The sequence below is a fragment of the Aedes albopictus genome, chromosome 3 (genome assembly GCF_035046485.1).
Source record: "Aedes albopictus strain Foshan chromosome 3, AalbF5, whole genome shotgun sequence".
Taxonomy (NCBI): Eukaryota; Metazoa; Arthropoda; class Insecta; order Diptera; family Culicidae; genus Aedes; species Aedes albopictus.
The window spans coordinates 212,957,357-212,971,320 of NC_085138.1; the positions used below are offsets into that span (position 1 = coordinate 212,957,357).

The window sequence follows — 13,964 nt, forward strand, 5'->3', positions numbered from 1 at the left end:
ACAGAGAAAGATTCTCACAGACTAAACTACCAAGGTTTACGGGCGGGGGTATGTGCCGACGGGACCCCTCGTCGCAGCAACGCTGTCGAACGTGACGCTCCATCTGACAGCAACGCTCGATGATTCTGACGTTTGTGACGAATTGTCATGCCAATTGTCATCGGGGATTCGTAAAAACAACTTCGTCATCGTGAACATCGTTAGACTTTGAAGTGTTGTAAATCCAGCAAAATTATACCTTTTTCTAATCCTTATTCGTAAAACCGTACGGTGAATTATTGAAATAATACGGTTTTTTTCCTATGTGCTTAGTAGTAAGTTGTATTTATTGGCCCATAATTGTTTGAAACTTACATAAAGTTATTCTGTAGGCATACGGTTATCAGCGTGTTACCTGTGCGACCCACACCTTCCTTATTATATCGGTCAACCAAAAATGTAAGTCCTCATACACTGCAAAGATTTTTTTCTAAATATATATCTATTTTGGCTTAAAGCTAACGGCCAAGATACCCGACGTTTGCTCTTAGGAGTTGGTAATCCGAAGATAACCCAACAAGCATCAAATTAGGCAAGGAATCATAATACCCACGCTTTTTGCACCATTTTATTACAGAAACGGAGAATTGACCTTCTCACCATACTAAAATTCAGCTCATTACTACAAATCTAGTACTTCGCCGAAATGTCCTATTCGATTCGAATATAAGTGGTCTAGGCGCCCTCAGTAGCAGCAGTGGTTTACGCATCTTTATTCTACTGCTAGCAGCAAGCAGCCCAGCGACTATTGTCACAGTCAAACTGGGCTGCGTGGAGCTAGCCTGCAAGCTAATCGCACTGTTATCTTGTTGCCCGTACTATCGCTGCCGACTATAAAAGCGGCAGCTGATTTCATGTGTAATTAGTTGTAAGAATCGTACCACCACAGAGCAGGAGCACTGCCTCTCTGTGGTGCAAATATACCTGAAGCAGCAGTAAGAAGTAGTTCGTCATTATTCCTCTTGTCCCCCGGGAGTAAAATAACACAACGTAGGGCCTAGTCAACCGCTGGACGAAACAAAATGTTTATTGATCACGAAATAAAATTGCATTGTTTCAAACGTCCAGCAAAACTTAACTAAGAAGAACGAATTCAAATCTTGAATTTGGTCGAACATTGTCTTGCCAAAATTGGCACTTTGTCGACCTTCCTGAGAATGATTGATGTTCTATTCCAGAAGTAAGTAATAGCATCACCAGGATCCTTCATTATTCTGTTTAGCAGAGGTGTTTGTATGGTTTAGAATCACTAGTTTGTGAGTTTGATCGAGATTCGAGATTCTTGTGATTTCTAGCTTATATATATATATATATTGGAAAGGATATAATAATATATATATATATTTATTTTTTTTATTTTTTTTTTCGAAAGGTTCCTAGCGGCACGCCGACGGACGTAGAAACTAAAGACACTATATGCAAAGACACGAAATGTTCCAATTGGAATTCCAAATTTGCTGTCAATGTTATTCCAATCGAGCAGGAGACCTGTCAAACGCGATTTAAAAGCATTGCTCGACAGCATAATCGTCATGACGCGACAATCATCATCAACAGCAACAATCATCAGATTTCGTGTCTTTAGCATACAGTGTCTTTAGTAGAAACCTCTCCCATCACTGTGCGCACAAGAGTCTCGCGTTTGCGCGGACAACGACACTTCTCTAGGCCTTTGGAAAGGATAGAGAACGTAATCCTTCAGAAGCAGTTCACCAGCCGTGCACGGAACATGTCGTCCAGTAAGACACTGTTGCGTACTGACTCAGAAGGTTACGGTAGAAGGTGTGAAAGTTTCGGTTTTGTCATATGGTCGATTTTGTATTTGTTTTTTTTTTTGTCATGTCAAGGTTTAAAGAATGTTCATATTTATGCTGTGCCCTGCTATAATTCAGTAATCTTTGGTGTGCCTTTGATCTGTTAGATAGTCGATGTGTTTGTTATGTCCATTTTCGTTGATCCTCATTTTAGTATTGTTTTTATTATCTTTGAAAGTTGTCTTTCGTCCACATCCCTAGCACTATCAGCTTAAAGAAAACCTTTCATACACTCAGTCAAAAAATGTAAAAATATCTAATTTGTCATAAATAGTCTACGTTAGTCAAAGTCGAAGTAGTCAGTTTTTGTCGATTTCGTCTTGATCACACGTTAGCTTCGAATCTCTAAGCAAGCACTGTTAACTGCTGCACTTCCCACTATTAGTTTCTTAGTTATTTTAAATTGATATTGAAAATTATAGAGAAAATAGAATCACGAGAGCACATCAAATGTTGAGAACTATGTATTAGCAAATTGAATACGCAAATTGAATACTACTAATAATTTCATATTTGAATTAAATTTGTATTTGTATAGTGTAGGGTGGGGCGGGGCAAGATGGGTCACCTAAGGATGGATCACCATAACTTTGTAAATACAAATCGTATTGGTTTGTATTCGTCCGTTACTCTTTAATACACTAGTTAGCTATGCTAAAAGTCGATAAAAGTTCAATAAATACAAAATATGATGTTAAACAGAGGCGACGCGTGGTCTAATGGGGGACCTGTTCAACATTGGGAATAAATTCGAAATTGGTATTCGACACACTTCTGGAAGAGAACTGGTATTTATGCAGTACATATTGAGAATAACAAAATTTGTACATATTTAATATGTATTCCAAAACTGAAAGTGGTTCACTTTCTGAATAATCACCAAATCTCAGATTTGTTGGTGCCAAAATAAATTCGTGCCCGTTCGATCACCAACGTCAGTCGTTTGAGCTTTTCATGGTACATACAATCGGAAGAAAACTTTCGTCAAACAACAAAATATAGGAATTAATCCGTCACCACATGGACACCATGTCGCTGTGCTTGAATGTCCGTATGACATGTTTGACGAAACATACAATCATGAAACTAATTTTTTAGTTAAAAATAAAAAAATATTCTGAAAATCTAATCTAATCCTTATGATAATCTGGGTTTATTTGGTTAAGTTGAATTGAAAATTAAGCGACTGGGGTGTCAGGGTGCCATTAGTAATCTTACGCGTACAAATCCATTCAATTTGAATACAAACTATTACAGCACTGATTTATTTCATTCTTTTTGCTCACATCCAAAAAATACAAATATAAGAAACAAGCAAACAGTGCTTCAATCTTTTATTCTGAGTAGGATAAAAACGGTAGCTTAAGGCTGCGGCCAGAGTGGACGCGTCACGCGACGCGACGCGGTGCGGCGCGTTTTTGACGCGGCTTCCAACGCGGCTTGATAGCCACAGTGAACGCGGTGCAAAGCGTCTGTTCGTAAAGCAAACTGAAAAGTTTTCATAATTTCCGCCACCTTTGCACATAAATACTGACCATAACTATTTTATTTATATAGATTATTTTATCAAACTCACCATAATTATTTTATCTTTCAAATTACAACAAACGGTGAGAAGTTTTGATAAGATTTTTTAGATATTGGAACACTTCACACCATCAATGTATAATTTCTAACTCTGGTTGCAGAGACAGTTTGTTACAGGTTCGCCTTGACAACCAGTAGCACACAATCAAAGTGAGCTGTATCCTCTCTATCGGTTTAAAAACCATAACATTTCAACAGTTTTCTAGAGTTATCTGATGAAAGATTTCCAGGAGATATGTGATTATTGTGCTCAACCTAAAATTAAAAATGAACCATTTATCTAAATTTACCTTCAACTGCTATTTATTTCAGATGATTCAGAAGAGGTATACATTTGGGATAATGGTGATTTCCTAACCTCAAATCTACCCGCCCTACAGGTACAAATTTTGAAATTTTATGAACAAGTGAGCTTGCAGTCAGAGCTACCACAGGGTTGTATACGTAAAAAATGGCACTCCTTCGTTTATTTTTAAACAGCAATTCATTGAGTTGGTAACTCAAAAATAGTATATTTTTTATTTTGAAATTATTTTTTAAGCTTACAGCCCTAGTAGAATACTTTGAGATAGTAAAATAATCGAGAGGGTGCCAACCGTTTTTGTGCATGAAACATGGGTAGGGGTAATGTGAAAGCTCTGCTTGTAATGTATGTAGAATGACAGAGATTTCGATTATTTCCGTTAAGTCTTTAGTCATAAATTTGAAGGAATTACTTATTTTGATTCGCAAAATAGGTGAAAAGTGAGGTTACGAGACGCCACCGGATAATAAACATGTGATATTATTCATGTTAATATATTTTACATTCACATTTGAATACATTTGAAAAACAATTTCGTAGCGCCATGACTTTGTAAAAACGGACGAAATCCACACAAAAATACAAAATTATCCGCGCGAATCGCATGACTTCCGCATCAAAAACAGTGCATGCACTGTTTTGTCGTGCGTCGCGCGGCTAAACGCTTTCCGCTTCGCATCGTTCCGCGCGCACTCTGGCATGTTATGATTGTTTTCCCTGTATTCTAATGAACGGAGTTCTGCCACGCGTCGACGCGCGACCTGTCAAATGCCGCATTGCACCGCGCCGCGCCGCGTGACGCGTCCACTCTGGCTGGCACCTAATGCTTAATGAGGGAACCAATACCCTATTGTAGTTGAAAATAAACTGATCCAGCTATATTTTTCTTGAAAAATCTTGCAGTCGCGAAACAGAATATAATTAAATGTATGTTGTCCAATACAAACTAGCCCGGCTAGGACATGTTTAATAAGAACTGCATTTAACATGCAGTTAGGTATTTATGTAGATTACACAATGGTCGCCAAATGAAAGCACAATTAGCTTCGTAGTAGGCACTTCCCAGCCAACACGCTTGGTTGGTTGGTGCGCAAGCCACGCGCATTGAAAGCTCGCAATAGCGCCAGTCACACGATGCATATATTGATCAATAGTTGGCCGTTTTATGGAAACATTGAAGGTATGATATTGTTCAAAAATAGATTGATATCAATCATTCAACTTTTCCCCTATCTTCCGTTTGATCAACCACGCAGCAATATTTCCCCTCCATAGCGCATTTTACTTCAAGTTTCTCTTCAATATTTCCCCACCTCCAAAAATTTTACATCAATCCTCTCGAAGATTGCTCAAACCATGGGTCAAATTATTCCATGGATCAATTGATTGGTTCAATATTTTCCCTCCAGATCAACCTATCATCCTTTCAATGCAGCAGCGCGTGATCGAGAGCATCATCATTGCCGTGTTGCCATACATATATTTTTTTTAAAGTTAAATAAACAGCTATTGAAATGTATAATACATACAAAAAAGAAAACTGAATTCAGATGTAATAAATCATCGAACAAAAGAAACAATGTATGCAGAAGTATTTTCCCCAAGATTTTTTATTTAAATGTAATGAATCCAACGATTACAATGCATTAGTGGTAATAAACAGTTCACAACTTTTTTTATGTAATCTTATAAGTCGGTTGGTGTCCCACCGAACTTTGCTAAAAAAATTACTGGTGCTTTGCCGGTCTCTAACACCAGTTAATTAATAATTCGTGGAGCGGACCTGGTGTGATGGTTAAATCACGTGACTATCACGCCGATGACCTGGGATCGAATCCCACTCCCGACAAATTTACAAAGTGTGAGTTCTTCCTTCGTAAGGGAAATAAAGCGTGGGTCCCGAGATGAACTAGCCTAATGCTAAAAATCTCGTTAATACTGATTAAAAATTAATTCATAGTTTGCAAATTATGGTGGCTTACTTGCGTTGCCCCTTCTGAGGAATTCCACGGAGTCATGTCAGTCGATCCTGAGCGACCATTTCAAAAATATCTGAAACTTTGCACAGTTTTTCAATTTCATCTAAATCGCCATTTTTCGATATCAAACCTTCATATTCACTCACGACTAACTTTTCAAAAGGGTGTATGCGAAAATAGTTCAAAAATATTCTAAAAGCTGTACAGCAAAAACGGATTGTTCGATTGTTATGAATTTTTCGGCAAAGTTAGATAACTAAATGATGATTCCTTAGAAAATATACACTGTAAAAAATTTCATTTTTTACTTTAAAAAAATACGATCTTTGTCACAAAAACTCAAATATCTCAAAACCCTATCTTTTTACCATCGTCAATTTTTTAGGGATAATGGCCCATTTAATCAGCTATCTACCATAAAATTTTGGTGATGGTAAACTGATAAACAAAAAAGTTATGACATTTCAAACATTTCACAATTTTTACATTTAGTAACAAAAAAAATTTTTTTTCTGTGTAAATTATTTCGAGAATTATATTTTGATGCTGATTTTATTGTAAAGGCTACCGCCTGAATTAAACAAGTTGTTTTCATGATATTTTTGTTTGATTATTCATAATTACTATAGTATTTATTTGAAACTTAGACGCGATCCAGTGTTGTGATCAAAAATATTGAGAGTGTCATACTTTTTATTGTACATGACTGGTGAAAAAATCCCTTGATAGTGTTGAAAAATGGAATTAAACTTATTTTTAAGACGAAAGCTGCATAATAAAAGTTTTATATGTACGCGTATACATCTAGTTGATCTGCAAAAAAAATTACCTCTTAGAGAACAGACTTTATGATCGGAAGAATGCGAGTAACTTCAACAACAACAAATACATGAGAGGTACATACCACAGACAAACAGACGAAACGCCTAGAACAATTTTCGTGAAAATCCATCGCCCAGTTCACACTACCACCACCTGGTGGAAATGTTTCATGAAACACTGCGTTGTGCAATATCGTCATCAGAAGGCGCTAGTGTAAAACGTCAAACGCAAAGAAAAACGATGGGCACTCTTCTGGTTATGAAAGCCACGACCAAGATTCAAAATGATCGTTAAAGGCGTGGTCAATGAAAATTTCGTCAGTGTTACGTTTGTTTGTCTGTATACATACCATGACAATGCACACGCAAAAGCAAAAAAAAGTACTACCGCTATGGATATTTTTTTTTTTTTTTTTTTTTTTTTTGAAAGTTTCCTAGCGGCACGCCGACGGACGTAGAAACCTCTCCCATCACTGTACACACAAGCGTCTCGCGTTTGCGCGGACAACGACAGTTCACTAGGCCTTTGGATAGGATAGAGTACGTAATCCTTCAGAAGCAGTTCACCAGCCGTGCACGGAACATGTCGTCCAGTAAGACACTGTTGCGTACTGACTCAGAAGGTTACGGTAGAAGGTGTGAAAGTTTCGGTTTTGTCATATGGTCAATTTTGTATTAGTTTTTTTTGTCATGTCAAGCTTTAAAGAATGTTATTGTTCATATTTATGCTGTGCCCTATAATTCAGTAATCTTTGGTGTGCCTATGATCTGATAGATAGTCGATGTGTTTGTTATGTCCATTTTCGTTGATCCTCATTTTAGTATTGTTTTTATTATCTTTGAAAGTTGTCTTTCGTCCACATCCCTATCAGCACTATCAGCATCGGTCCAAATAAGTCCATATTAAAGAAAACCTTTCATACACTCAGTCGAAAAATCTAATTTGTCATAAATAGTCTACGTTAGTCAAAGTCGAAGTAGTCAGTTTTTGTCGATTTCGTCTTGATCACACGTTAGCTTCGAATCTATAAGCAAGCACTGTTAAATGCTGCACTTCCCACTATTAGTTACTTAGTTATTTTAAATTGATATTGAAAATTATAGAGAAAATTGAATCACGAAAGCACATCAAATGTTGAGAACTATGTATTAGCAAATTGAATACGCGAGATACTACTAATTATTTCATATTTGAATTAAATTTGTATTTGTATAGTGTATTTGTTAAAATTAACCGAATAGTGGGAAGCCCAGGAAACAGTTCAAAGTCTGCTGACTCAAAAAAGATTCCGAGACTCGTCACAAAACACAAAAAATTGCATTATGATTCACAACGACTCTCGAAACCTTCCCAGACTCAACAGACCAGAACTGTTTTCTGGGTATAGAAACTACTAGGCCCCAGCAGGTCCCTCCTGTTTATCGAGCATTTCTGATAAATCAGCCATACTCCATCTGTAGCAGCCGGTTCGCAATGAACCGTTGGAGGCGCATTAAAGTGTTAAAGGTGATATTTTCATTACAAGAATTACAATTAACATCCTTCGCTTTAATACCGTCGAACCCTGTGATCTTGGCCAGGGACTACCGCTATGGATATTTAAAACTTTATTGTAATTTTTTTCTTCGGCCAAGCAAACAACACCAAACTAGTCAGTTAAAACTTATAAGTGATTTTGTTTATTATAATCTAACGTACAACATGAACAGTCGCTTTCTCAAAGGTCTTAAAAAAAAATGTTCAAAAGAGTTACGAAATCTCACCGAAAGCACCATAGATAAACTGAAAGAGACTGGTTATGCCCAAATTGAATACAAATTTACGCATTTGAACGTCCCGCCGTCTAGACTTTGACAAACGAGCCATCTGTATATCATCGGTAAAGCAGGGCGCAGGAAGTTCGAAAACGACAACAACTGAGAAATTGCAAGAAGTGCTAAGTGCAGAGAGTCATGCCACCGTACCATCAGGGACATCTGTTTAAACAATTTAATCACGCCCCTTTTCAAAAATGCTTTGAAATATACTTCAACATCTATACCCATTTCAATATTTTAACGTTGCAAAACACGCTTTCAACATTCATCTTGAAGAAGAGGGAAAACACTTGTCCTCAAATGTAACAGCAAATTAATGAATAAACGACTAATGCGCGGAGGGCGTGATAAAATCGGAACATTACTGTACATATAATATACATAATACATAATAAAAAATCATCATCAAACTGCGATTTCTGATCGAAATAATTTACACAGAAAAAAAAAATTACCAAATGTGAAAATTGTGAAATGTTTGAAATGTTATAACTTTTTTATTTATGAGTTTACCATCACCAAATTTTTATAATAGATTGCTAATACAATGGACCGTTTTCCCTAAATAAATTACGTTGATAAAAAGATAGGGTTTTGAGATATTTGAGTTTTTGTGACAAAAATGATATTTTTTAATGTTAAAAAAGATGTTTTTTCACAGTGTATATTTTCTTAGGAATCACCATTTAGTTATCTAACTTTGCTGAAAAATTCATAGCAATCGAACGAACCGTTTTGGCTGTGCAGATTTTTGAATATTTTTGAACCATTTTCACATACACCCTTTTGAAAAGTTAGTCGTGATTCAACATAATAATTTGATATCGGAAAATGGCGATTTAGATGGAACTGAAAAACTGTGCAAAGTTTCAGTTCAATAGAAAATCATGAATTAAAAAATTTCCTTAATTTTGATGCTGTTGCTTGGAATCGCTCTTCTGACAAAAAACACCCTTCAGTAGTAATTTTGTGTAATGTCGAAATATAAAGGTAATTCAGCAAGACGGCGCTGAAGGTATTTAAAGTCCCATCCCATGGGCTGTCCAAAAATATTTCGTAATAAAAAATATGTATAATATGTTTGAATGTGTAAAAATGGTAAAGCTTAGAAGAAGAAACAATGTTTTCCATTCACATTTATTCAAAAAAAAAACAAAACAAAATTTGACAGAAATGCATTGTATACATTATCTTCCGCATTGGGTTTGGTAGGACTGAAAATCAACCACCACCAATCAATAAAAGGCTTTGCTTTGCTAGCTGTGCACGTATGCTACATTTTTTTCCTCTTTATGCATTAACTTCTCTCCCTTCTCTCATACTGCCGGGAGATTTTCTCTCTGTTCAAAACTCGGCTAGACCCATTTCTCTGGAAAGGGGCAATGTCGAAGATATTGGATTGATACTTGGTTTGATCTTCGTGATTTCATCAATAATCCTTGAGAAAGAAATAATTAGGGGAGACTGAGGAGACTTGATCCCTGGGGAGACTTGTTCCCCCCATATTTGCTCGGAATCAAAAACATTTTTCTTCTAGCATAATTTTTCCAAAACTACTCCTGGACATACGACTATGTTTTGGCTACTAGTGATTTCGATTGTACATTGCATTATTTTTTAACGGCTGATGGTTTGTTTTCAGTCCTTCAGAAATCTTTTAGGCGATTCCAAAAAATCTCAATAACTTTGTGAAAATTGAACCAAATCCTATCAAAATTTTACAGCACATAGTTTAAATAAAATATTTTCAAACTTATTTATCCAAATAAGGCTGTTGTTAAGATATTTTAAATTATTCAGCTTAGTATGCACAACAGTGACATGGGGAGACTTGATCCCTCGAGGATTACACACACATTATACATGTGAAAAATAAAATTCTATTCGGAAGCATCTATTTACTTGGAATTATAGTCTGTTCAACGATAAAATGTGTCGGATAATTATAACTTTAGTACAAACCAAGAAAAGGGGGATCAAGTCTCCCCATTTTGAAAATACGGCATATCCTTAAAAATTTAAGGAAATATTACAATTTCAAACACTCCATATTCATCGAAAATACAAGATAACTCGAAAAGAAAATGAATAGGAAGACTCTGGAATTATTGTCCCTTAAAATAAACCATGTGCTCGAAGGGGGATCAAGTGTCACCCATTTTTGAAAAATATATCATAAGACATGCCTCCATAAAAACACAGTTTTGAAAACTTTAACAATAATTTAAAGGCCTTCTGTTGTGTATTAACTTGCAATAGATGTTTAAATGCCATTTTGTACGGAAATCGGATCTAGTTTTGTGTTTTTTCTTAAAGTTTCAGGTAAATTAAGAAAAAGGGATCAAGTCTCCCCAGTCTCCCCTATTGATGAAATGATGGTAAAGGAAACAAGAAAGCGCTGCCAAATAAATATTTTCAAGTTCAAGTAAGTTGCGCATCGTAAATTTTCATTACATTATTTAGGAATAATGTTTAATATTTAACATTGGTTTATCATGTTTTATATCACATCTTTTATTTCCACTAACGCATATGCGGTTTGCTAGTGCCTTTAGTATAAATGCTAGAACTATATAGGGAAACTCAGTATATTTTCGACAGATTTGTTCTCTTCGTCATGGGGTGTCATCTAAAGTCTGGTAAACCTCAACTTGGCGTCACATCTTTGCCAATCAAAGTGTTTCAAGCTATTCGGACGACAAAAACCCCTTATGGCATGGCAAAGAGAGAAAAACTGCCAAAAATACCCAAAGCCACTCTCAGGACATATAATTTAATTATCGTTCAGTTAGGGAAGATTCAAATATTACGTCCATCGTTTTTCTGGATTTCTAGACCCCCCCTCCCCCCTTTGTCACGCACTTTTCCTATACCCAATACACGTACTGTCACACTTTTCCAGAACCCCCCCCCCCCCAAATGTTGGACGTAATTTTTGAACGTTCCCTTACCAATCTAGCTATAGAGAAACCTATATTAATGATTGTTCGCTCCCAACGCGAAGACCCATTTAGAATTTGTCCTCATTAAAGATACTATAAGCAAAGATACGAAGTGTGATGATTGTTGTTGTCGATGATGATCATCCAATCATGACGATGATGCCGACGAGCAATGCTTTAAAGCACGTTTGACAGGTCTCCTGCTCGATTGGAATGACATTGACAGAAAATCTGGAATTCCAATTGGAACATTTCGTGTCTTTGCATATAGTGTCTTTAGTCCTCATCTCCCCAACCAAACTAACCTCGAGTCGCCGCGAGTAATTTACGGCTTCAACCCCACTAACAACCACCCTATCATCCTTACACACACCACGTCGTTTGTGTGCCTGTCCCACCGACCGAGCGACAACGTGATCGAGCATGCACGAGGATCGACTGACCAACCAATCACGCCTGAACGGCATGTCCTTATGTGCTAGCAGCTGACGACGCCCGAACCATCGTACCATAGCCTATGTACGGAATATTCCACCATCACCACAACGCAGCGCATGCAAGGAAATTTCCTTCCCCAAGGCAGTTTCTACCCAGCCTTTGAAGAGTGCGCGCGCAACAAGAAAACAGTCTTCATTCAACCACAGAACTGTACACACCGAAGAGAAGAAATATAGCTAGTGTCGATTCCTAAATTCTCGCTTCACGGGAAATGAGGAATTGACCCGGAAACCCCGGAACATTCGGAGAATGAACGGAGTAAGAAAAACTACACAACTTGCGTGTTTGGTGTTCAACAAATTCTAACCTTTTTATTTTGTCTTTTTCTCTACAAAGAATCATGGTTGGTCAATTTGAGAAAGTAGGATTATTTTCTTCGAGAATTATAGTTGGCCAATTCTACAATGTTGACTTATTTTCTCTACCGTGTGGCGTAGTAACTTACATTTTCTCCCCCTCGTTTTTAGACCGACGTCATACTAACATACAAACTACTCAATCTAAACCTTCAATAACTGCCAACTTCGTTACAGGTCGACGCAGTGTAGTATTCTGGGTCCGCACATCTGCATAGCGCACAAGACCATCGTCCCCGGTATACACTTTCACAACTCGTCCCAAAGGCCATTCTCCTCGAGGAACTTTCGGATCGGCCATTTTTACCACAGCTAGTTAAGTAGTTTTAGTGTACAACCGTCTTTTCCTCCCCAGTGGAAGCCACAGCCTTTCCGAAGGCTAAGTTCCCTTCCTTCCCATCGAGCTACCGGTCCTATGCTGTTCCTCCGACGGAACAATAATAACGGATAAAGCAAACATTTTAAATTATAGACGAATCAAACAAATCAATATGGCATTAACCTCTTATCAGCCTTTGTTTTCTAAACCTATTTTGCTTTACATATTTACTATGACTTTAGCAAAAATCAAAACTTGTTCGAACCTAACTGTTAATAATTGGGTTGTTTAGTGAATTAAATATTCCCTTTTTCTTTAGCCTAATCGAAAGAGCTCATTTTTCTGAGTATAACGTGATTTTATTGCGTTCCGATTCCTTTGTTTTGATGGTTAAATAAACAAAACAGTTTTAATTTCCGTGGATAGAATGACAGTTCAATCGATAAAGTGACAGTTCGCCCCGAACAAAAAAAAAATCCCCATACAAACTTAAAATGAATTTAAAAATTAGTTCCCGGGCACCTAAAATGATGAAATTTTGGATTTCGACTAATTTTTGGACGGAGATTCCGATTATGCAATAATCTAGATACCCCTAAAGAACCCAATTATTGTTTAAGCTCCATTTTGTATGAAATATTTTGATTCAAGGGGCTGTCCATTAATTACGTAAGGGTTTATAGGGGGAGGGGGGGTTTGAGAAATCTTACGCGCCATACAAAAATATTTGGCTTTCCATACAAAAAATCTTACAAGGGAGGAGGGGGTGTAGAAAAATAGCAAAATTTCCCTTACGTAATTAATGGACTGCCCCCAACGATAGAAGTTCATATCTTGTGTTAGAAATTAAGAAACATTAACCTTCTCAAGACACTAGGAAAAATAACATGATGAATTAGTAAATAGATCCACTATTTAACAATTCATCATGCTAATCGGCGAGATTGGGTTCAATAGATATGAGTTTATGAAAAAAATCGAATATGGCGTGGTAAATGACCAAAACTATCAAAAAAATATTTTTTCATAATCATTATTGGAATTGAATAAGCAAGCGAAATATCGAAATTTTCACTTTTCTAATGATCAAGTCTTTATTTTATTTACAAAGCAAAAACGTGACAATTTATTTCTAGAAATTTGCTTTCAAAGCATTCTATAAAATTCAATTGAACTGGCCACCATGAACGCCGTGAACCGCGCGCTGAACATTGGTGAATTGCTATCTCTTTCGCTCAATCTGCTGACTCTTTTGCACTGCTGGATTGATCGAATCAAACAAGTCGAGAGGAAAGTTTGACGAACTTGGATGATCTTGATGGTTTGGTCAAACTGGATGATAGTGGTGGTTTCGGAAGGGAAGTATTGAGGATAATATCATATTATGATCACCAACCTCAATCCTCGCTTTTGCAGGTTGGTCAGTATTTACATCAAGATTCAACATTATCATCCATGTTTTCCTCAATAAAAATGCATGCAATACA

General features: G+C 36.8%; 2 protein-coding genes across 2 annotated transcripts in view; both read right to left on the minus strand.

Annotated features, from left to right (window-relative positions):
• The window catches only part of LOC115268851 (uncharacterized), a 118,128-nt gene that overhangs the window by 36,939 nt on the left and 67,225 nt on the right, over positions 1-13,964 (minus strand). The window lies entirely within an intron of this gene.
• LOC134292216 (uncharacterized) overlaps positions 606-13,964 on the minus strand; it is a 352,332-nt gene continuing 338,973 nt past the window's right edge. Inside the window, exon 2 of the mRNA XM_062861190.1 lies at positions 606-4,081. The gene's annotated coding sequence lies outside the window, so the exon portion shown is untranslated. The remainder of the gene's footprint in view (positions 4,082-13,964) is intronic.